This window comes from Muscardinus avellanarius (genome assembly GCF_963383645.1).
Source record: "Muscardinus avellanarius genome assembly, chromosome: 1".
NCBI lineage: Eukaryota > Metazoa > Chordata > Mammalia > Rodentia > Gliridae > Muscardinus > Muscardinus avellanarius.
The window spans coordinates 79,402,345-79,426,258 of NC_137786.1; positions in this window are offsets into that span (position 1 = coordinate 79,402,345).

The following is a 23,914-nucleotide window of genomic DNA, read 5'->3' on the forward strand; positions in this document are numbered from 1 at the left end:
GGCTCTACTCCATTCTGACAGGATTTTACCCAAAACACTCACTTCCAAGCCGGTGCCAAGAAGAGGGTCACCCTTCTCCCTGACCTTTCCTGAACCTGTAAGACCAGGTCCCTGTAAGGGCTCAGCAATTTGTGTTAAGGAAACCTTCCTTCTTGGACACCCAATGTATTCTTCATTATATAAGTAGAAAGTAAGTACTAGCATATCCAGGTCAGATGCATAATGTGTATAAATAATTGCTGGGGGAGTACACGGCTCTGTTAGTGGTCTAAAGCAAAAAGCTTGAGAAGTTTGTGTCCAGAACAGACACCGACTTGCTGGGAACCCATGGGCAAGTCACTTAAACTCTCTGTGTTTCATCTTAAAATAGAGACCATGGGAATGTTGACCCACACCCCAGGGAATAGCAAGAGATCATGAAGCACTTCAAAAATTACCGTATCAAAGTAATACGTGCTATTTAGGGAAAAGGTCACCAAATAATCAAAAACCTCTTAAAACTTCAAAAATAACACTGATTTCACAAACTGTGATTTAAGAGGCATAGCTAAATTTACAGAAGCCCAAATTTGCAGGCATACCTAAGGCATCTGCCACAGTTCATTTCAGGGCTTTATGATCTTTTTTTTGCAAAAGACTCATTATTCACCTTAAGCAGAACATAGCAATCAGATGTTTGTGAGGAGTTCTCTAGCTTCATGCAGTGTACACAGGAACCCTGCTCTGAGATGAATTGCTGAGAATGTTCTTGAAAGCACCCCTTACTGCAAACCAAATTGTATTCAGCAGGTAAAAATTAGCACGTGGTCTACATATAGCCTACGATCACAAAGACACACATGGAAGCCACGAGAGTGCTGCCCTATAATTATGTGGTTTTTCTGCAATAATTGTTGTAAGCCTCTGTGGCTTGCATTAGGAATACCACAAAGAGTAATTGGTGGTGGATATGTTTTTGGTCTTGATACCATCCCCTTACCCATTCCTGCTGGGCATGATGCCCTCCTACGAGAATAGATAATGTCCCAATTGCAGTCTGTTGTGGCATTTTCTAGCCAGTTGACCAAATCTTCTACACAGACAAAGAAATAGAGCTGGTAGTGACTTGTTATCTCCTATGATTTTAGTCACAGACTGCAGTCCCTGTCTTTTGGTCTTATCTGTGTACACACAAAGGAGACAGAAGCAGAGTGACTTCTGAAGAAGCCAAAGTGGAAACTGGGGCTGACTCGGTGCCTCCTGTAATTTCTAGCCTCAAAACAGTGCAAAACAGAGCAAACGATTGACTCCTTCCTATATAGTTGGTCCCAGGTGGCATTACTGAATAGTCAAATTTGTCCAATATGGTGATTCAAAGACTTGGCTTTAGAATCAGACAAAACCCAACTCCACTTCTTAGGTAAATGATCTAGAAAAAGTAAGTTCATATCTGTTTGCCTCCGTCTTCTCACCCATAAAATGGGGCTAAATATACTACTGCTTAGTATCATAAAAGGTTTGAGCTGAGGCACGTTAGCTCTTAGCTGAGCACCCAGCATAGAATAATTGCTAATGGTAACTACTGCACAAGTTATTGCTAGAGTAGTAATGGAGAACACTGACGTTCAGGAAGACTAAATGGCTGTAAAGTCAGGATTTAAATCTAGGAATTCCGAGCCCAGAAAATACAGTGTTTGCACTCCTGTTTACTATCTCCCCCTTTGAGGCATAGAACAGTTCAAAAAAAAAAAAACCTCTAAATTCTACGGAGGTAACCTAACCATCCACGTGCAAAGGTCTCAAAACCCAAGGCCAGGCATATATCAATGTGTTCTTTTATCCTAAATAACCCTATTATGGCTGTCTTGTGGTAAAGACTCTGTCTCAATCCCACAGCAATAATGCTTGCCAGGGTACTTGCAAATGAATTTCTCAGCACCAAGGGCAGAAGAGAGAGCAGAGGTGATCATTTCTTCTCCCCCCTTTTTTCTTTCTTTCTTTCAGTAGAAAATCCATGACCTCTGTGACCCTCCACCCAAAACCATAGCCCAAGGCTTGGTATAGCACAGGGTTGAGGGGTGTGGGGAGGGCTGATAATGTTAGAGAAAGACAACTAGGAGCAGAAACAAAGGCGGGTAAACAGTGAAAGAAGCTTAGTAAGGGGGAAAATGGGGGGGGGGGGCATGGGGGCCCTGGAAACAGAGAACAAGGCACAGAAAAAAGACTTGGAGAAAGACTGAATAAATTGTTTGCTTGTGCTGTTTAGCAAAATCAGCTAAACTTGGCTTTCAGAAAGTTTCACACAAAATCATTTTCACTGATTATTTTTTGGCACAAGAAATTTCATAAAATTTGGAAATTCACAAAGTGACACAATTTGCTAAAAATGCCATTCAACACAATTTGATGTAAACTACAAGAAATGTTATTATAATTCATTAGGAAAACTTAAAAATGTGATAGTGTCCTGAAAACTTGGATCAGTGCCATGAGAATCACTGGCAGCTAAAAACTAACATAAGAACCAAAATGCTCTGTCTATTCACAGGCAAATGTCATGTGTCGTTTATGTGGTTAGCTTCACTTTAATATCCTGGAGAGATTTGGGAGCCATTTTTAGTCTTTCATTTTATTTTTTTTCCCAGGCATCAAATCCTATAGCCCGTACACGTGTAGGCAGTTCTATATAAATTTCTTATGATCAATTACCAGCAAGCCATGATTACTGCTACAACTGAGTTCTGAAGGTCTGAGTCTAGAATCTAGAGTCTACTGCCTCCAGGTTACAACTGGCCTGTGCTTTGGGGGTTTTTGTGTGTGCGCTGAATAAGGATAAAAATGTCTAGCTTCCTAACAGAGTCCAGTGTTCCTAATACAATTCTAGGAGGCAGATTAGACTGGTTGTGCAATGAAAAAAATTCTGAGCACATCAGACAAACTAGAAGGCTACTGTCTCTTTGAGAGAAAAGAATTTGCCTTGACCATCTAAGGAAGAACCTAGCAGATAGAAGATGCTCGGTAAGTTACAAGAAAAATAGGAGAAACAGAGGGATAGCGAGAATGGAAGGGAGAAAGGAAGACGTGCTTCCAGCTCTAATACACAGTAGAGTGAACCTGGACAAATTGCTGATTCTTTAAATGTGTTTCCTTGTTAGCAAATGAGAATGATAATCCCTACCACCACTGTTATTTACAGTCAGGGCTTTGGGGTTTATCAAAGGGTTTCACGTAGAGAGTATATCCTAGATAATTCCATTAACAATTTGAACTTTTTTCATAATATACTTCTATTCCTCTTTTGCCTATATGAAGAGCTGACTCTGCAAATAGATGCATGAAGTGCTTGCATGGGGTTATGTATGCTCTGAGAAAAAAAAAATCTAAACACACACATATCTATCTTTCATCTATCTATCCCTATTATCTTTCTATCCTCATCCATAGCTGTGTTTTTAGGGAAAATTATATAAAATATTAGTGCAATTATTCATAGTATTCAATATTTAAAAACAACACTTTTTTAACATACTGGGTATTGAACCCAGGAGCATTCTACCTCTGAGCTACACCCCCAGCCCTATTTCTTATTCTTTATTTTGAAACAGGTTCTCACTAAGTTGTAGAGGGTAAAAACAACACTTTTAAGTAAAATGACAAATAATAACCTGGTCAAAAAAAAATTACAGTTTACAATATAGGTAGAGAACTGAGCTCTCAACATATAAAGTGACAATAGAATTCAAAAAGAAAAAACTCATTAGAAAGTGAATAATAGTTCACAGCAAATGAAATACAAATGACTCATAAATATATGAAAAGATGTTCAAATCACTTTTACATGGAAAAAATGCAAATTAAAATTACATCAAGATACCATATTTCACTATCAGATTGGTAAAAATCCAAAAATTTGACAACCCTTAGAGTTGGCAAGATGCAGAGAAACAGGAACAGTGATTCATTGCTGGTGGGAGTGTAAATAGGTATAATCATTCTGGAAGGCAATTTGGCAATATTTATTGAAATTAAAAATGCATATACTCTTTGACTCAGCAGTTCCAATCCTAGTATTTTATTCCACAGATATATTCACACATGGGCAAAATCATGAGTGTGCAAGGTTATTTGCTGCTGCAGATTTTGTCATCACCAAAAGATTGAAACAATCAAAAAGGTTACCAATAAAGAGCTGTTTAAATAAATCAAGCTGGGCATAGTGATGCATGCTTGTAATCCCAATATTTGGGAGGCTGAGACAGGACGATTACAGGTTTGTAGCCAGTCTCAACAACTTTGTGAGGCCCTCTGCAACTTAGTGAGAACCTGTTTCCAAAAAAAAAAAAAAAAAATTCAAATAAAGTAGGGCTAAGGGTTTAGCTCAGAGATAGAATGTCCCTGAGTTTAATCCCCAGTGCCACACAACCATAAATAAATAAACAAATCATGGCACATGCAAACAATGGGATACTATTCAACCACAATAAGAAAGAAAATTCAAAGTATAGAGAAATTCTATACTATTGATTTGCAAAGATAGGTAAGATATGTTGTTAAGGGTAAAAGTGTGTTTGGTATGCTACTTTTATCTTAAAACTGGGAAAAAGCATATGTGCAGCATTTGCTTATATGAACATTCTTTTTAACTCTCTGGAAATCTTCACAAGAAACTAATAACATAGGTTATCTATTTTGGTGCAGTTGTGGAAACCAGCAGATGGGAGACTGATGAAAAAATTTTTTGCTGTGTTCATTTTTTAACTTGTTAAATTTTTTGAACCATGTGAATCTATTATTCTTTCAAAAGATCAAATCGAGGTTAAAATACAGCTGCTTTAAAGAAACCAAAGGGTATTTCCATGTTATTTACTTGCATTACTCAGTTCCCAGAGTCAGAAGGCCTGACTCTTTACCCTCACTAGGATTAGGTTGGCCAGGAGAGATAGTCTGCCAAGTTTTATAAGTAAAGTGATGCCTTATTTTTATAAGTAAAGTGATGCCTTATTGAGCATCACTCTTTTAAAATACCAGGGAGATGTTTTCTACTTAGAAACACTCACACAGTAATTTTTTTATTTGTTTGGTTTCATAATCTGCTTTTTCAAACTCCAATTACAGGGTAGATTTCATACAGTGGGTATCTTAATACTCAATACTCACTGCTTAATCTTATAAGCCCCTAAAGAATCATGTATGTCTGCTGAAGGATGGTGTTTCCAACTGGGATAAAGAGAAGAGGAGGGGGAAACATCAATGCCTGTAAGGAAGAGAAGGACTGAAGGAAAGTGGGTGTGTGTGGGCAGTCAGCCCAGCAGCCAAAGGAGAGGGGATGGGCCTGACCTTGGAAAAAGAGGGGTAAGGAGGGAGAGGAGGAGTAAGCAGAGGCTGGTTTTGCGCCCTGCCTGGCTCCTTGCAGGTGGACACTACCTGGGTTCCACAAAAAATAATCTTTGCTCCTACTGTCTTGGGTACCCAAATCTTGTTTTACAAATGCCCAATATGATTGAGGAATCCATGCTTTGTTGACCCTATAGAAAGCTGGCTCCTATTTAGCGTGGTGAGTTTCTAATAAACGCCATTCTATGTTTCCTACTCAGATCAAATGCTTAGGACTTATTTTATTCTAACAATGGTGCAATAAATAGCTATTTAAAGAGTGGAGAATTAGGTGAGATCTTACATTGTTAAAAATATGTATTCTGAACTAGTTATCACATAGAATGCATGTGTGTATAAATATCATTTCTGAACCAGCTGGTTTACTTGAAAGCCCAGTTCCAAACTGTTCAATATTCCCATTAATAGAAATTGCCTACGTTGTGACATCTGCTAAATAAAACCAATGATAGTAAATAAAATGAGTAAAATCACTGAATTACTATCATCTTATAAATATTGTGCCTTTCCACAGTATTCTGGGGGAAAAAAAATTGGGCCTATCTATCCAAGCCAATAGTAATGAAGAATTAAACCATTATTTAAATACGTGAATAAAAAATTGCCAGTTATGGTGAGTAGCACAGGTTCCTTTGTATGACTCCAACAGGTGGGTATTTAGTCCGGGTAGCAAAGAAAATATTATGCTGGCATAGCTGAGGCTCTGCTTGCAGTGGTCGCCAAAGTTCTTCATGTCTGTTTTAGCACAGATTTTATCATAACTTTAAAGTGTTTAATATTATAGAAACTCTACAGTGTATGTGCTATGCATATAGAAATATCTTTTTCTACTTGTTAAGAGGATATGATGCAGTCATGTTGGGAATCTATTTACATTCTTCATGCCAGGTTCCCATAATATTGTTGCTACACAAATATATACGGTCTCAACCACAGGGTGGCTGGTTGGCTGGCTGACTGAGAAACAGGAGAGGTAGGCGCCCGAGGGTCCCACTTCATATGTTAGAGATAGAGGGAACTAGGATTATAGGGGTCAAGATAAATTTCTTTGTCAATGAGAAAAGCAAGTCAATAATTATGTTTACAAATGTTGTTGTATTTAAAGCACTGACTTTAATTAAATCACCCAGCTAAGCAGAGCCTGTTTAAAATACAAGCAAAACAACAATAAAAAAAAAATACCTGTGGCTATAGGATTGGGGAAAATAGGAAAAGCAAAGAATAGGTATTTCTCAAAGAGAGGAAATGACAACAGGGAGATTTAGGAGTGAGCAGATTTTTACTATTTTCATGTCCAGAAACAACTGCTGAACAACTATCACACTGCTTCCTGAAGGCTGATGTTGAACCGGGCAAATCTTTCTGTAGCAGAGGTCGCTTGCTCCTACCCAGCCCAGGATTTTCATTCAGGGACACTGACGGATGCTGATCCTTTCTGAATGTCCATCAGCCCTGTTTGCTTCCGTACTCCCAAGTCTCTAGCCAGGCTGCCTTGTCCTTTACCATAGTCCAGAAGGAGGAGAGTCATGATGAATAGTTGCTTTGCTGATTCTATATATGCGGTGTAATTATGCATCATAGTGAGATTCAAAGTTATACAAACATACATGCCTATATCATGTGTGAACATATTTCTAATGTAGATTCTTAAAGCAGTTACTTCCTCCCTGCAAGATGCTTTAGAAACCTACTGAAAGAAAAACTTCTAATAGATAATATTACCAAAAAGATTAATATACATTAAAACTATGTCGATAAAGGATTTGAAAAGACCTAGATATATTGTTTGACACTCCAAACCTGAATGCAGAAATTACTTTTCACTGGCCATACCATGACCATATAGCTATTTTATAGCTACCTTTCTTTTCTTTTTAGATGTTAAAGGAGGGGGGGGGTCACTCACCCTGAATCATGATGTGTTGTGGGAATGAGAGGATCCTATTTTGCAGGCTGCACTCTCCTTCCAACTTACTATACAATATTGGGCAAAGAGCTTCACCTCTAGACCTGAAATTTCTAATGTATAAAATAAGAGGCTGAGCTAAATCACTTCTAATATTGCCTATAGTTTAAGGACTCTGATGCAATTTGAATCCAGTTCTATAAACATCCCATAAAAGTATCACCCTGTTTACTCCTTTCATTATTTCAGGTTGAAATCTGAAATCTAGTTGTAGGGATCACAGTCAAGCATTCTGATTTGGCAGTGTTCAGCTAGCCTTTAGCAGTTTATCTGGATGGGCACACATAATAGCTAAGATGTCTGAAGAAGTACACAAAGTATTCTGTGGTTGACTCTGATAAGACAAAATGCTATCTGCAGGGTGTGATTCGGATGAGCACACCAGGACACTCAGCCAAACTCATCTGAACTATCCAAACCCCTTGATTCTGCAAACTGGGTTGCAGATCTTTAGAGAACAGGCTTTCTCACAAGATTGCTGGCACTTTCTCTTCCAATCCCAGCCAGAAAAACAGTAAGAACAGCCTTTCTCATATCATTTTGGCATTTCTGGTCTTGGTCCAGGCTGGAAAATTAAAGTGCAAAAGCACTTAACTGAACATTTCACAAGGTAAAGAAATGTTCAGTTCAAGTTTAGCTCTCAAATGGACAAGGGGTTCTTCTTTTGTTCACCTCATCAGAATTCTAGATGCCAAAAAAAAACATGGTTTACCCTCTGTTTTCAAAATTATCTACTCAAAGTTCCATGTTTGAAGTCAATAAGCACTTTACATGCCTCTCTTAAGGAATACAGCAGGATAGTGCCTAAGTGCTAGAATGTTGGTTGGTACCACTTGATTCAGGTATCTCGACTTCAAGTCTGAAGTAAAGAAATCAGTGAAGAATTTTAATTAGGGAAGCAAAATATTAATGTTTAACCTTACTAAAATTAACTAGAGCATAAATATATGATACAACTTATAAATCATATGTACTTGTTTATAACTGTCCCTCCTCACTCCCAGAGTATCAGAGCCCTTGGTCAGATTTGTATCATGTCTGCTTTGATTATAGTTTTGGCTTGCTTCTATTCTCATTTTGGTTTTGGCCCTGAACATGTGTAACTTTCACAAGTTCAGCTCCAGCAATGGCCCGTTTGATGGCAGGTTAGAAATTTCATTTTGTAGAAGTTATATGCTAATTTTAGAAGTTGCTATTTCAATACTGAACTTGTTCAAACTATCTTTAACATACAACCATTTACCATGATTCTAGATCTGGTTATTACTTTTGCTAGCGTATTTATTAATTTTCAAGTTTACATGACTCTAATCCAGAGTAATTTACCCATTTTTAAATCCCTCCTTCAAATTTCCAAGATGAAGGAAAACCTTTATGACCTTGGGAAAGGCAATGATTTTTCCAGTGGGTGCAAAATTTAATAACTATAAAAGAAAAATATATTAGTAAGTTAGACCTTACCAAAATTAAAAAGTCCTCAAAATACACCACTTAGAAAATGGAAAAACAAGCCACTGACTGGGCAAACACATTTACAAAACACTGAGTCCAATTAAAAGTAGACAAAAAATTGGACAGACACTCCTCAAAAGAAGTAATACAATAACCAATGAGCATGTGAAAATGTCTCCAACATCATTGGTCATCAAAGAGATGCAAAATCAAACTACAATGAGCAACCACTACATCTCCTACTAGAATAGTTTTAAAAGGCCAACAATATCAAGTGCTGGTGAAAATGTAGAGTGAATGGAATGCATATATTGCGGATGGAAAGGCAAAATGGTACCTCTTGAGGAAATAGTTTGACAGTTTTTTTAATAAGGCTCAACATGCACATACAACTCAGCAATAACACTTTTAGTTAATTGCCCAAAAGAAATGAGTCTATGTTTATGTAAACAATGGCACTTGACTATTCTTTGCTACTTGCTTTATTCATAGTAGCCCAATACTCGAAAAAACAAAAAACTAAATGTCCTTTAACAAATGATTGGACAAACCAGTTTTATTTCCAGGAAAAGAAACATGACCTACCAATAAAAATAATAAAAAGGAATATACTAATGACTCATATACAACATGAATAAATTACAAAATATTTTGTTGACTGAAAGAATTCAGAACCCCTTTCCAAAATACCCCAAAACTTATGTAGCATATAGTTTTATTTATATGAAATTCAGCAAGAAAAATTTTATCTATAGTAATAGAAAGCAAATCAGTACTTTCCCAGAATTGAGATATTATAGTGAAAAAGTAGAAACTGGCTGATGATAAGGGATAAATGGAAATTAAGGGAACTGTGCTGGTTAATTTTATTATTATGTGCTGTTAGATTTATTAGGCCAGGGTACCCAGACATTTGACCAATTATTATTCTGATTATGTCTGTGGGAGTGTTTTTGGATGAATTTAACATGTGCATCAGTAGAAAACAACTGTTTGCCCCCATGTGGATATGCTCCAATCAAACAACTAAAGACCTAAATTGAACAAAAAGGCTAAGAGGAATTTCTGCGCCAGGTGTGGTGGTGCACACTGTAACTTGGGAGGCACTTAGGAGCCTAAGACTTGAGGATCGCAGCTTCATGATCAGCCTCAGCAACTTATCAAAGCCTTCAGAAGTTTAGTGAGATCCTGTTTCAAAATAAAAAATAAAATAGGGTTGGGGTGTAGCTCAGGGATAGAACACTCCTGGATCTAGTACCCAGTACCACAGAAAAGGCGGGATGGAATTCTGTCTTCCTGACTATTTGAGCTGGGATGTGGGCTTTCAATTGCCCACCCTTACACTAGAACTCATACAATTAGCTCTCCTGGGTGTGCAGTTTGCTAGCTACAGGTCGATCTTGAGCCTTCTCAGCCTCCAGAATTGTGTAAGTCTATTCTTCATTGTATAAATATAAATATAAATATATAGCCGGGCGTGGTGGTGCACGCTTGTAATCCCCGCGCTTGGGAAGCAGAGACAGGAGGATCACGCAGGTTCGAAGCCAGCCGCGCTGGCTTAAAAGACCCTGTTTCCAAAGAAAAATATAAAAAATAGGTCTGGGAGTGTAGCACGGAGGTAGAAGGGCTTCCAGAAACCCCAGTACTACCAATAAATAAATATATGCATATATATAAATAATACATATATATAAATATTTACATATTTACATATTTATATATAATGTACATTTACTTGTTCAGTGGTTCCGTTTTTATGGAGAATTCAAATTAATACAAGGAAGATAAAAAGGTTTTGTATTTTTATCTTAATAGTGATTTACCATGTCAATTATGCTCTAATAGAGTTGATTTAAAATATTTCTGTAGGGCTGGGATGTAGCTCAGTGGCAAAGTGCTTGCCTGGCAAGTGCACCACTCTGGGCTCAATCCCCAGTCCAAAAAGACAAAAAACAAAAGAAGACCCCTTTTAAAAAAAAATAAGCTAAAAGACTTCTGTAAACAAACCCAAAAAGTCTGCCACAAGTACTTTTGTAAAGGTTTTAAGGATTTCCCCAGTTCCTGCTTTAATTAGGAATAGAAAGGCATAGAAATAAGATCTTTCTATTAACTAAAGGGGGGATAGAATCAAACCCACATGATTGTTTCCTATGGGAATCGCTTAGTTTCTGTGGCAACTGGAATTAAAAATTAGACATGTTTTTCCCCTGCTTTAAACCTAGTTGTATATGATTTATATGTGTTATAAGATATAGGCACTTAGAAAATTAACATCTTGCTGGGCGTGGTGGCACATGCTTGTAATCCCAGCATTTGGGAGGCTGAGACAGGAGGATCGCGGTTCGTGGACAGCCTCAGCTACTTAGTGAGACCCTCTGCAACTCAGTGAGACCCTGTCTCAAACTGAAAAAATAAAAAATAGAAAATAGGGTTGAGGGTTGTAGCTTGGAAACAGAATGACCCTGGGTTCCATCTTCAGTACTGTAAAAAGAAAGAAGAAGGAAGGAAGGAAGGAAAGAAGGAAGGAAGGAAGGAAGGAAGGAAGGAAGGAAGGAAGGAAAAGAAATTCAATATATTTGAGGCTTAACATCCTCATCTGAAATATGGTAATAATGTTTAGTTTACAATATCAATATCTAACCCCTCAGCACTATCCTAAGCACAGAGAAGTTTATTTGGACATTAGTAACTATCTGGTTAACTGATCTTTGTACTATTGGATAAGTTTCAAGAACCCACATTGCCCTCTCAAGAGCTTCCCTCTGAACAATAATCACAATTAAAAGGCAAATAAGGCCTTCAAAACTTTATTTGATTATCCACAATGGTCTCAGCCTAACTCAGAAACCTATACAATAGATTTTCAGTGCTCACAATATACCTGAGCACATAGTCTCAATCAAAATACTTTATACAGAATAATATATATGTATATATATGCACATATATATGTATATATATGTACATATATATGTGTGTGTGTATATATATATATATATATATATATATATATATATATATATATACTACTGTCTGATTATCTGTTGCTTCACAAACTTCTCCCCAGACTTACAAGATAAAGCCAGGTAGGCCATTACTTTCCACAGTTTTGCTAAATCATGGTGAAATGTACATAAAATTTATCATCTATATTAAGTAGCCAAGGATGCTCTAACAAATACCAGAAACTGGGCAGCTTCTAAAGCAGAAATTTATGTCTTCACAGTTGTAGAGTCTAGAAGTCCAAAACCAAAGTATTGTGAGGTTCGATTTCATCTGTGGCCTTGCTCCTTGGCTTTTAGATGGCCACGTTCTCACTGGGTTCTCACGAGGCCTTCTCTTTTGGCATGTACATCCCTGGTGGGGTTTGTTGTGTGTGTGTGTCTAAAATTCCTCTTCTTATAAGGACACCAGTCAGATAGAAATAGGGCCCACTTTAACTGCCTCATTTTAACTGTATTTTCCTTTTAACTGCCCTGTCTCCAAATAGAGTCATATTCTAATATACTGGGGGTCAGGGCTTCAGCACCCCAAAATTGAGAAAACACAATTCAGAAAATAACACGATATTATCCACTAGCGCACATGTCAGTGGCATTAAATATGCTCATGGTGTTGTGCATCCAATCTTCAGACCCCTTCATCTGGCAAAACTGAAACTCTTTACCCACTCAGAAATTCCATTCCTTTCTCTCCACAGTCCTGAAAACTACATTTCTTCCCTATCGTCTGTCTATCTATCTATCTATCTATCTATCTATCTATCTATCTACCTACCTATCTATCATCTATCTATCTACCTATCTCTATTTCTCTCTTGTGCCTCTCTCTCTGTCTCTAAATTTGGCTAGTCTAGCTACCTCAATTAAGTTGAATTGCACAGTATTTGTCCGTTCGTGACTGGCTTATTTCTCTCCATATAATGTTCTCAAGTTTCATCCAATGCTGTGACACATGTCAGAATTTCTCCTTGCCAGACTGCCAGTGTTAAAGAGGTCTTCTTACTAAAGGTCACCGTTCCAGACAGACACCCTCTCTGGATCTTAATACCTGCTTCATAACTAAGCCTTTTAGCAAACTTTCCTCAAATTCTCCTTTTTGAATGTGTCATCTTTCTTGCCAGTACCCCGGTCCTGGGTGTCCCTGGTCATCTCATTATGATTATCATTGTTAAAACAGCCTGATGGGTACTGGAGGAACTTTCTATTCTTCTTTTTGCTTTCCTTGAAACTTTACAAAATTAAATAGTAAAAAGAGAAATAGAATATGTATTAAATGATGACTCATTCCGTGGTAACTGGGAGTTGTGCCGGCACAGTTAATACTTCACTAAGACCTTGACTCTCCATTTGGTCACTTGACTTGCCTCTGACTTATGGTCACAAGATTGTAGACACTTTACAGTATTTTCTTTGGGGTTTTGTATATTTCTGCATTATATCTTATCTACCTTTCATTTTTCCCAAGTTTAAAAGCAATTTATATGAATTCAACTAGCTAATATATATTGAGATATTCCCTCTCCAATAAAATATATGCAACTTGTGCAAATTAGGGGCTAACTCAATAGACAGTATTTTTGTGTGTGTGGTACTAGGGATGGAACCCAGGGGCCTTCTACCTCTGGGCTACACTCCCAGAACTATTTTATATTTTATTTGGAAACAAGGTCTCACTAAGTTGCTGAGAGTCTCACTAAGTTGCTATTAAATATTTTTAACAAAGGAAATGCAAATTATGTTTTCATAATGCCTCCTACCCTTGCCCTTTCACCAATGGAAAAAATTTATCATGGTATTATATCCTTAAAATTAAAAACATCTGTTCAATTTTATTTTTTTAAATCTAGTTTTATGTTCCTGGATATATTTCCTATCCTGCTTTGAATTAGAAACCAAATAAAGGAAATAATTTTTTAAATGCCATTTTTAGAAACATTTTTATTTTATATGTTTAAAGTATATCTATAGTAGAAGTGATCCTGCAGCAACCACCTTCTAACCAATAACTTTTAAAATTCTGTAGCAGGATGAACGTCAGTAAGAGGAGCTGCAGTAGCAGGCACAGGAAGACAAATGGAAACAGAAATAAAGATTGATAGAATGACAGGGCCCAGAGATTGGTCTTGCAAAGAGCAAGAAAGAAACCAGAGGAATCTGATTTCAATAGCTAAGGTTTTTGTTGCTGTTGTTGTTGTTGTTCTGATTTCTCATAACCAAATTCTCACCAAAGTCTAACCTTACTGTCTTTTTTTTTATCTCTCATTTCAGGAAATGTATTCTCTTTTTCACTTGGCATTTCTCTTCTTTCCTAAATTCAGTAGGGTATAGGATCAATACTGATCACACAGCAGTTACCGCGGGCTGATTTTGATTAAACCAAGGAAGCTATTTATCAACAATATATTTTTCCTTAAAATGCATTCTTATGACAGTAAATACAGAGTCATACCATAAGACCATATAATACCTGTGACCATAAGATATATGCAGGTTGCTATGGAAAAACATAAAAAGGAATCAAATTCAAGGGCTCAGGGAAGGAGTTTCAGAAAAATAATATATAGTTGGGTGAGAAATAGTCATAGCCTCTAATATTCATCAAGTGTTTACTAGATCCCACTGAATACATCTTTATAATAACCCTGAAAGGTGAACCGTTGCCCAGCATCATTATCATAATTATCATCATCACCATTTCCAATGTTCCAGGAAGGTGAAGGACTAGGAAATGGTGAGTCTAGATTCCAATCCAGTCAATCCTGTTTCAGAGCCCATGCTTATACATGAAATAGCCTATTTACAGAAGAGAAAGGGATTCACATGAGCGAAGACCCAGAGAGAGGAGAAAGCGTGTACTCTGTTGGAGAATTTGAAATTATAAAGTTCGTAAGATTCAGCAAAGAGACAAATATGAAGGAAAGAGCAGTCTGGAGAATCAGTCAGAGACTAAACCAGAAAAGACCATAATAACACAGAATAGACTGGCAATGCTGGGGCATTAAGGACTTTCAACAGGGCAGGATGACTTACATTCTAGATGGTTACTCTCAGGGTGGTGTGAAAAATAGATTGAAGGGAAGCAAGGCTGGAGGCAGGAAGATCCATTAGGATATTTTTGCCCTAATATGTAAAAGAGATGCCAGTAGCCTACATAAATGATGATGGTGAAGAGATCATGGAATGGAGAGATTTTGGGGAGGAAGAGCTGATGGGCATGAGTGATTAGAATTGGAAAAACTCTGCTCTGTGTCTGGGCAACAGGATAAATAATGGTGTTATTCACACACACACACACACACACACACACACACACACACACACACAAAGAAAAATGAGCACAGAGGAGAAAGGGTGGGGCAGAACAAAGGAATGGAAGCTTACGAGCTTTGTTGATGGCATGCTGATCCAGTGGCCATAAAAGAGCTGTGTAGAATGATCCAACAGGTCCTCAGGTCTGAACATCAGGAGTGAGAGCTGGACTAGAAAATTGTTCTTCAGAGCCATGCTTATGAGTAAATGAGCCCAAGGAAGAGTCCTGAGCACAAAGAGAAGACAACCCAAAGCAGAACCCAGGTTGCACCACCTTTAGAGGCCACAGAGAGATGGTGGTGAGGACTCACAAATGCCACAGAAACCACCGTCAGAAGGCAGCAGGAAAAGTCGCAGAGCTTGTGGCTTTAAATGGCCAAGGAAAGATACCCAGAGAAAAGATTGGAGACTTTGTGTGTGTTTGGAAACCATCACAATGGGGTATAATTTCTTTTCATTTCAGTAAGATATTTTCTCATTCTCAGAACTCACAGGATCTATAGGCCTAACGTATTTCCTTAAAGCTGATCTACTCTTCCAGTTATTCATCTTTTATCAAATATGCAAATTACATTTGTGGAACAACTCAAGGGATTATTTTGGCTCTAGGATGATGCCTCTGGATTCTTAGTTTGTGATACTTCCAGCCTTTATAAATAGTAGCTTTAAACTCTCCTACATTGGCACTGTCACTCAGTAAACCTAAAAAACATTACAAATCAGTCCTAAACTTTCCATTTCCATGGTTCCATTTAATCTTAAAAACATAAGAGAAATAATATGCTGCATATTTAAAATAGATTAATTATAATGCCATATATGAGACTGAAGAGAAACACTAGTGATGTTTTAGGTAGATTTTAGATTTTTTCATTCTATTATCAATATTACCTATTTTAGTCACAAGGAATGACAGGTTAAATTTAGTTATGTAAATCAAATCTTTGATGTTTTCAATCTATTTTTTAATGCAGGTACTATGAAAGCTGGATTTAGAAGGTTTTGGTTGACAATTCTGCCAATAAGTTACTGAACATGAAGACATTCTGTTGAGGCATATTCTACGCTAAAATAGAAATATCAAATTTTGTTAATTATACACACCCATTTTCAACACCCTGGTGACTTCCATATTGAAAGAGAGATGATAAATATCTTTTCTTTTAATTCCTATAAGTATTTGACATTATTTTGTAAATTTTCAGAGCACAGCTATCATCTTTTTCAGGTAAAGTATATTGAAAGAGTTGAGTATAAATTTATCAGTTTGTCAAAATACATTGAATACTTGAAAATGAATTGTTAGAAAAGCATGTTCAACAGCTTAGGGTGGTTTGCTAAGCATTTAGCACATGTCTACTGAGATCAGGACGAGATATGGGGGAACCAGCAAAGCTGGAAGAGGTGGCTGACCTCGTCCCTTCTTTTCCTACTTTTCTTTAATCTTTAGTTCATTTTTTCCATCACAGTCCTATATTTTTACTGAATCAACTGCCATCCTCTTTAATAATACACAGTCTGTTAAGATGAACCAGAAACTTATTCCAAATAGAAAAGTGGAAAAGAGTTAAGTAAGAAACTGGTCAGCTCAGAGAAGCCATAGAAATGTCTTGAGAAACCGGCAAATTGCATGAGACAAAAGAGAAATTCTATAGAAAGATAGAGCATTATGTGGTTGTGATATAACAAAAAAGTATGTTTAGCATAAATTTAGACCATTCTGATTGTCTGTCTTTAAATTCATGCACCTTTCTAAGATAAAACAACACATTTTTGTGCTCTACTTTCTGATCATTCTTCATTCTGCTCTTCTCTTTCAAACTTATGCCTTCTTTTAGCCCTAATCTTCCTGTGACAGCAGCTTGTAAATTTCAAGCTTTCTCCATTCACATTTGCCACCCACCCTGCCATCAACACCTCACTCGCAGATCCTTGGGTTTCCAGATCTGACCTGGCATAACCTTGAAGCAGCCTTCCATGATTGACAGCAGTTGCATTTATAGTATTATTTCTCAGAGAGAGGAAGAGACTAGAAGATTTGCAGTGGCAACTGCCAAGGAATTTTATGTAAAGAATTGTGGGCTACAGGAGCTTTTCTGGCTTGCACAAGAACCAAAATCCAGGTCATTCCTAATACACATAAGCCACACGGCATACTGTGACCTTTCTGGGTTTTGTTTTTGGTATCTGATTTTTCCCCCTGCCTCTTCTAGTCAGAATGGTATTGTCTGACATGGTTGGCGGTGGGTGGTAAAAAGGAGGTTGGAGAGGTGTGGGCAGTCTCAGGTCTGCTCCTTCATGTTTCCCTTTTGCTTCCTGTTCTCTCCCTTTTCCCTTCTTTTTGTACTAATTCTTCTTTTGTCCTAATTTTCTTTTATCATCTCCCATACCTTTCCAGAACACTGTAGGACAGGGAATGAGGTCAGAGTAAGAAAACACTATTTAAATTTGCTGGGGAAACTGTCCTGGTTCCTACAAAATAGATACACATATCTTAATTTGTAAAGTTTAAGTTGTAATGCATTCAGGAAAAAAGTTCTATCTCCTTCTGGCATTTCAACCAGAACAAAAGTCATTGAAATTCAACCTTTTCCTAAAATTTAATTTGTTATTGTTAACATTAACGGCAATACCAGTTCAGCTTTAAATATGGCTAAACATTGCATCCAATCCCATACATTTCCAAATATGCTGTTGACAGAATATCACTGACCTTTTAGTAATGCAAAGAGCAGAGCCTTTACAAAAAAAAAAAAAAAAAGCAGGGTCTTTACAAATATTTTAGGTCATTCTTTTAAAATAAACATTTGACTGGCAACTTTAATTCAATTGCATGTATGCCATAAACTCTACTTTAATGCTGAAATAAATTTGTAAATTGCCTTTTTACAGGAATCACAGAGTCCCATAGTTTTGTTTTGTTTTTTCTCTTTGGGATTCAGCATATCTTTGAGGGACTACAAAAGATGTCTTTCTCTGTGTAAAATCAGGAATACCAACTAACTTATCCTTAGACTGCAAGCATGGCTCCCACTCAGTGATTAATGAGACTCTGAATTAGGAACTCAGTTCTCTGAGGGGTGCTATTTTGTATTAACGAGGCAAAATGCCAAAGTGAGAGGTAAAAACTGCATTTCCTCAGCCTTAAAATATATCACGATCAAGAAAGAAAATTATCTTCCTCTTTCTGCTTAAGATTTTTTTTCCTTCAACTTCTAAGTGTTCTCTTTCAATTATATTTTCACTATAGTTTCTCCTTCCCTGTATTTGTGTCTTGTACTAAGGAACCGAGAAAGAAAGAGAAAGAATATGTGCCCATGTGCGTGAGAGAAAGGAGGGTGTGAAGAGAATAGAGACATAGATGGAGGCAGAAAGTGAGTGTCACAGGAGGGCCATGCAAAACCAAAACTATTTCTTAGGTATTTTATGTCATTGTTTTCATGAGTTCGATTGTTCTTAGCATTCCCGGATAATAGTTCCTTAGAACCAGGGTAGCTTGGATTTCTATTCTGGATAGATACGCTGATTACTCTAAACCTTTTGTGCAGTCGCATTTGATTATTCTATTTCTGGAAAAGTGAATAACTATTACATTTCTGTTCCGGTCACTTGAGTTTTAACAAGTGTTTCTCGAGAAGTGTGAAATCATCTCACATGACTGCAAAATTTTCTTCTATTTTCTTGTTTCCTTCTCATCCTCACATTTGGGATCCTCCCTTTTGTTTGTCTCACTGGCAAAGCACAGTGTGGCTGAAAATGAGGGGACTGTGAGGTTGCCGAGTGACCCCAAGGACCAGTTATATAGCACATGAGGTTCGGCAAAAGGAAGTTCCTCAGCTGCACCCGATGGCAGGGAAGATTTGCAAACCTGCCCAGGGCAAAGCTGGAACAAATTTTCAGATAAATGTTCAAATTAACTACCTCCTGTTACTCCTAGACTACGAAAAAATAACTCTGTGAAAAGAATTTTCAATTTTTCACCTTATTTAGTGATCTTTCTCCTCTATATAAGAAAGAAATAATACACTTTTAGTTTTCAGAAAAAGAATCCTCTTTGCTTTGAGAAGCATTCAAAACTGGTATCATTAATGTATGCAGGAAACTATGCAAATGCTTAGCTGCAAGAGGGTTTAAAAACCCCCATTTTAATTATTAAAGGATCAGGAAACAGCAACAAGTTAGCCCGAGGCTTGAGAGTTGCCACTTCACATCAGTCATCCCAGGACTGGCTTGCAATATCTTCTACTAATATCTTTTGACTGTTTCTAGAACTTCTGTGTGCTGCCGCAGAAACAATATTTTTTAAGATTCCATGGAGTTAATCACTGGATGAAAATGTTAAAGCGAAAGAGATGAAATTATTGCCACACGATGGGCAATTTGGTCCCCAGGATCTTTTTAAAGAAACACTCGTTGCTTTGTGCCTTTTTCAGACTTTGTGCAGGTTTGTTCTGATTCTGTATTTCATTAAATTGGAATACAAAAAAAAAAAGTGCTTACTAGTTAGGATCTATTGGGCGGATTTTACTTTTTCACATTTGACAAGTAGTATTTCAACTTAAACTAAATGGATCTTATGATTTTACATGGGTTACAATTATTTCAGAGATATTTGGGAAGGTATCCACTTAAGGAAAACTTGAAACAGCCTAATCAATTTGGTCATTGCATGGTTTTAAAACTCAAAGAAATTTAACATGTTAAGACTTTCAAAAACCAATATATTTTGCCGGGCATGGTGGCGCACGCTTGTAATCCCAGCATTCGGGAGTCTGAGACAGGAGGATCACAGTTCATGGACAGCCTCAGCTACTTAGTGAGGCCCTTTACAACTCAGTGAGACCCTGTTTCAAAGTAAAGAATAAAGAAAAACAAGGTTTGGGCCTGTAGCTAGGTGGTTGAATTTCCCTGGGTTCCATCTCCAGTACCGCAAAAAAAATAATAATAAGATATTTCATTGTTACCTAATGTGTAAGCATTTTATGTCAAACACAAATTATCAAACATGCTTTTTAAGGTACTGAGAGTCATCATTTCTAATTTACTGCTATAGTTAAGATTAGAGGAGATAGTTCGACTTACCGATACTGTGAAGCATAATAGTTTGCTTATTAGATATGTTTTCAAGGTCTGCTTGATAAACTTCATTCACTACTGTAGCCACAAAAAAATGGTGCAGATATTTTAGAATGTTTAGAAAACAATTACTACATGGAATTCCCCAGTCATAATATTTAAACATGAAAATAATTGATTCTATGCTTATAGCTACTTCAAGAAGTCCAATGTTCCTTGTATTATATCAACAATTTTGTTATTGACATTCAACACAACTGTCACATTGTGTTTAGGAAAAACTGAAACATTAAAATCAGCATTAAGAACTAGAATGAAAATCATTTGGCAGATGTTTCTAGTTTGGATTTGGACAGTTGGCATTAAAGATAAACATTCATAATAGCTCATCTTGTTTGAAAAATATCAGGATATGTTGCTTTGAACATCAAACTCTGGTATTTAGGAATTTCAAGAAATATGACTAGATCTTTTAGTTCACATCATACTTGAAACACATTTGTTCATTCTGTCCTCTTTAGAGGCAAAATAATGACAGACATCAAAATTACTACCAGGCTTATCCCTATTAAATATCAGTCCTTTCACTGTCTTCCCCATGATATACTCCTTTGGAGACTGTACTATCTACACCAGAATACCTTGGATAATAGAAACTTACCACCCTTTCCCTCCAAATAACTCCTTCATGCTTAATGTGGAAATGTCTCCCCAAGATATTCAGATCCTGAAAACACCCAGGCTAAGTCTGATATATTATTTACAATATAAATGCCTAACAAATTAGCCCTCCAGGCCCACTCCAAATTTCAATATTATACATGTTTTCATGTCAGTGTACTGAAATTCTCTTCCAGAGATGCCAGATACACTTGGTTATGTTTACCTCCTAGGTTGGTCACATTTGAGTGTTTCTTCTGAATATCTCTGATGTCTTCTATAAATGCGTATTTGGCAGTAATCCTTCAGTAGCCAATTTTCAATGCCACTTAATGCTTTCTTTATTCATTAGGACTACAAAGTACCAAGAAAAGGTTCTAAATGCCTACATTAATATGATAGAGGGAATATGGATCGTCAACTAGATTTGCTTAAATTTCAAAGTGGGTTTTCTATCAACCATCTCACTTTTCCAATCACACTGCCAGGATTTAAGTATTTTGACTATCATTGATAATTATGTCTCATGGGGTTTTCTATACGGAAGCACGAAAATGAGAGATTCAGCTTAGGGAGCATAAAAATGAAATGTACTTGTTTATCAACAGAGAACATTATTTTACACAAATATCAATTTCCTAGCCTTTAAAGTTAATTTTCTAAGATAATGATTAGTAATTGGTAAGAATAATGGCCACATTTCTTAATCTACTATTCAGACTTATTCATTTGGAATTTTTAATTTGTTTAATTATTTCTTTACCCATGAAAAATGGCTAATTTATAATGTCTCTCCAAGCGGGGTGTGGTGGCTCATGCTTGTAATCCTCACACTTAGGAGGCTGAGACAGGAGGCTCACACAGGTTTGAAGCCAGCCTCAGCTACTTAGTGAAGCTCTTAGCAACCTAGTGAGACCCTGTTTCCAAATAAAAATATAAAATAGGTCTGGGAGTATAGCCCAGAGGTAGAAGGCCTCTGGGTTCCACCCCCAGTACCACCAAAAAAAAAAAATTATATATATATATATATATATATATATATATATATATATATATATATATCGTCTCCAGTACCTCCTAGTTATTAAATTCCTATTCTTTATTTTCTCATTAAAAACAAAATTTTAGAGCTGCATGGTAGCACACACCTGTAATATCAGTACTTGGAAGACTGAGACAGGAGAATTACAGGTTGAAGACCAGTGCATAGTAACTTAGGGAGATCCTGTTTCAAATTTTTCTAAAACAATTTATTTTAAAGGCCAGGGTGTAGTTCAGTGGTAGAACCCCCCTAGGTTCAATCTCCCAGACCACAAAAAGAAAAAATTTGTTGTTGTCATTTAAAGAGTCAATTTCATTCATTTTTGCATCCTTCATTTGCAAGTTCATCTATTTTCCTCCATAGTTCCTTTTTTAAATTGATACATTATGGAATCCATCATTTACCCTGAGCCCTTTTTTTTCTAGAAGTCACTCCTGTTTTTCCATGCTTTTATCAATATGCCTTATACACATATATATTTAAGTTTTTATCTTCTATACTTCTAGTATACTTTTCCCTTGGATATAGTTAGATAAGCTTTCTTTTGTGAGAACATATTGAATGTTTTATTTTTATAGTACAAAGAAGAGGTCCATCGACAGGCTTCGTGAGGTCCAGAAACCCTCTGAAAGTTTATGCACAACCTGTCTACATGCGTATGTGGAGAAAATCCCATTCGCTTCGAAAACTGTCCGAGGGATTTGGAAAACGAACACAAATGTGTAGCATGGACAGTCCTCAGTGCCCCACGTCCACGTGCACATACAAGCGCCCCACCTACACACTCCCACACAGCTCCATCTCTGACTCGTCTGCTCCTCCAGGTGGCAGCTACATTTCCTCAATAAGAACGGGGAAGAGAATGACCCAGAAAGATACCTTCTGTCATACAAATGTTGAGGTTTAGCAAGTTACTGGCTCTCAAGTAGATCTAATGCACCCAACTCTTCATGAGTTCTTCATGAACCAATACCAGCCCCACTTTTACAGTCTGGGCCAGGGGTGGGGGAGTCTGGAACTCAAACTACAATGCAAATAAAGTTTCTCATTCTAAAAATGATGAAGAAGTTATATGGAGCCTTTTTTATTTCGTGTTCTGTGGTCTCAACGGGCTATCACCAACTGACCTAAGAATCTACCTGTGGTTATTTTCAAGGAAAGTGTACCACAAACTCCAACTTAACTTTTAGTAAGATCTGCCTACATAGGTCATTCTGGAAAAAAAGAGAGAGAAAAACACATTTTACTTTGTTGCCTTTTACCCTTTCTTCTTAAAAATCATCATCCCTTTATTCTAGCTTTATAACTCTAGGCCAAACATTTTTTTTTTCAGCCTTTCAGCTTCATAGTTTCAACCCTATAGCTTTTCCCAGGCTTGAATTCACATCGTCGCTTCTTCTCTACCTAATTCCCAGTTTAGTTCCACTCCACAAGAACAATGACTCTCTCCTTCATTTTTGTTTCCCTGTCTAACTTTGGGCTTGTTCTACAAATGTTTGCTAAACACGAATAACTGTAACTACTGTTTAACTTAGCTATTGTTTATTATTAGGTATTAATTTTACCGATGTGGCATAAATTAGAGAACAAAATATATAAATTTGGTCCTTGGGCACTCTATTTGATTTCTCATTATGTGAATACATTATAATACCTTTTGTGTGTGTGTGTGTGTGTGTGTGTGTGTGTGTGTGTGTGTGTGTGGTACTGGGGTTCCTGGAAACCCTTCTACCTCCGGGCTACACTCCCAGACGATTTTATATATTTTTAATTGGAAACAGGGTCTCTTAAGACAGCGCATCTGGCTTCGAACCAGCGCGATCCTCCTGTCTCCGCCTCCCAAGCATGGGGATTACAAGCGTGTGCCACCACGCCCAGCTTATAATACTTTGTAACACAATTATTACTACATTTTTATACACAAAAATCAGAAAATATGAATGTGATCATAAGTTTCTTAGCTTGGATCTACTTTATGTACCAGAATTTTAAAAGTACACCATTTCTAACTTAGCTGCTGATATGAAGTCTAAA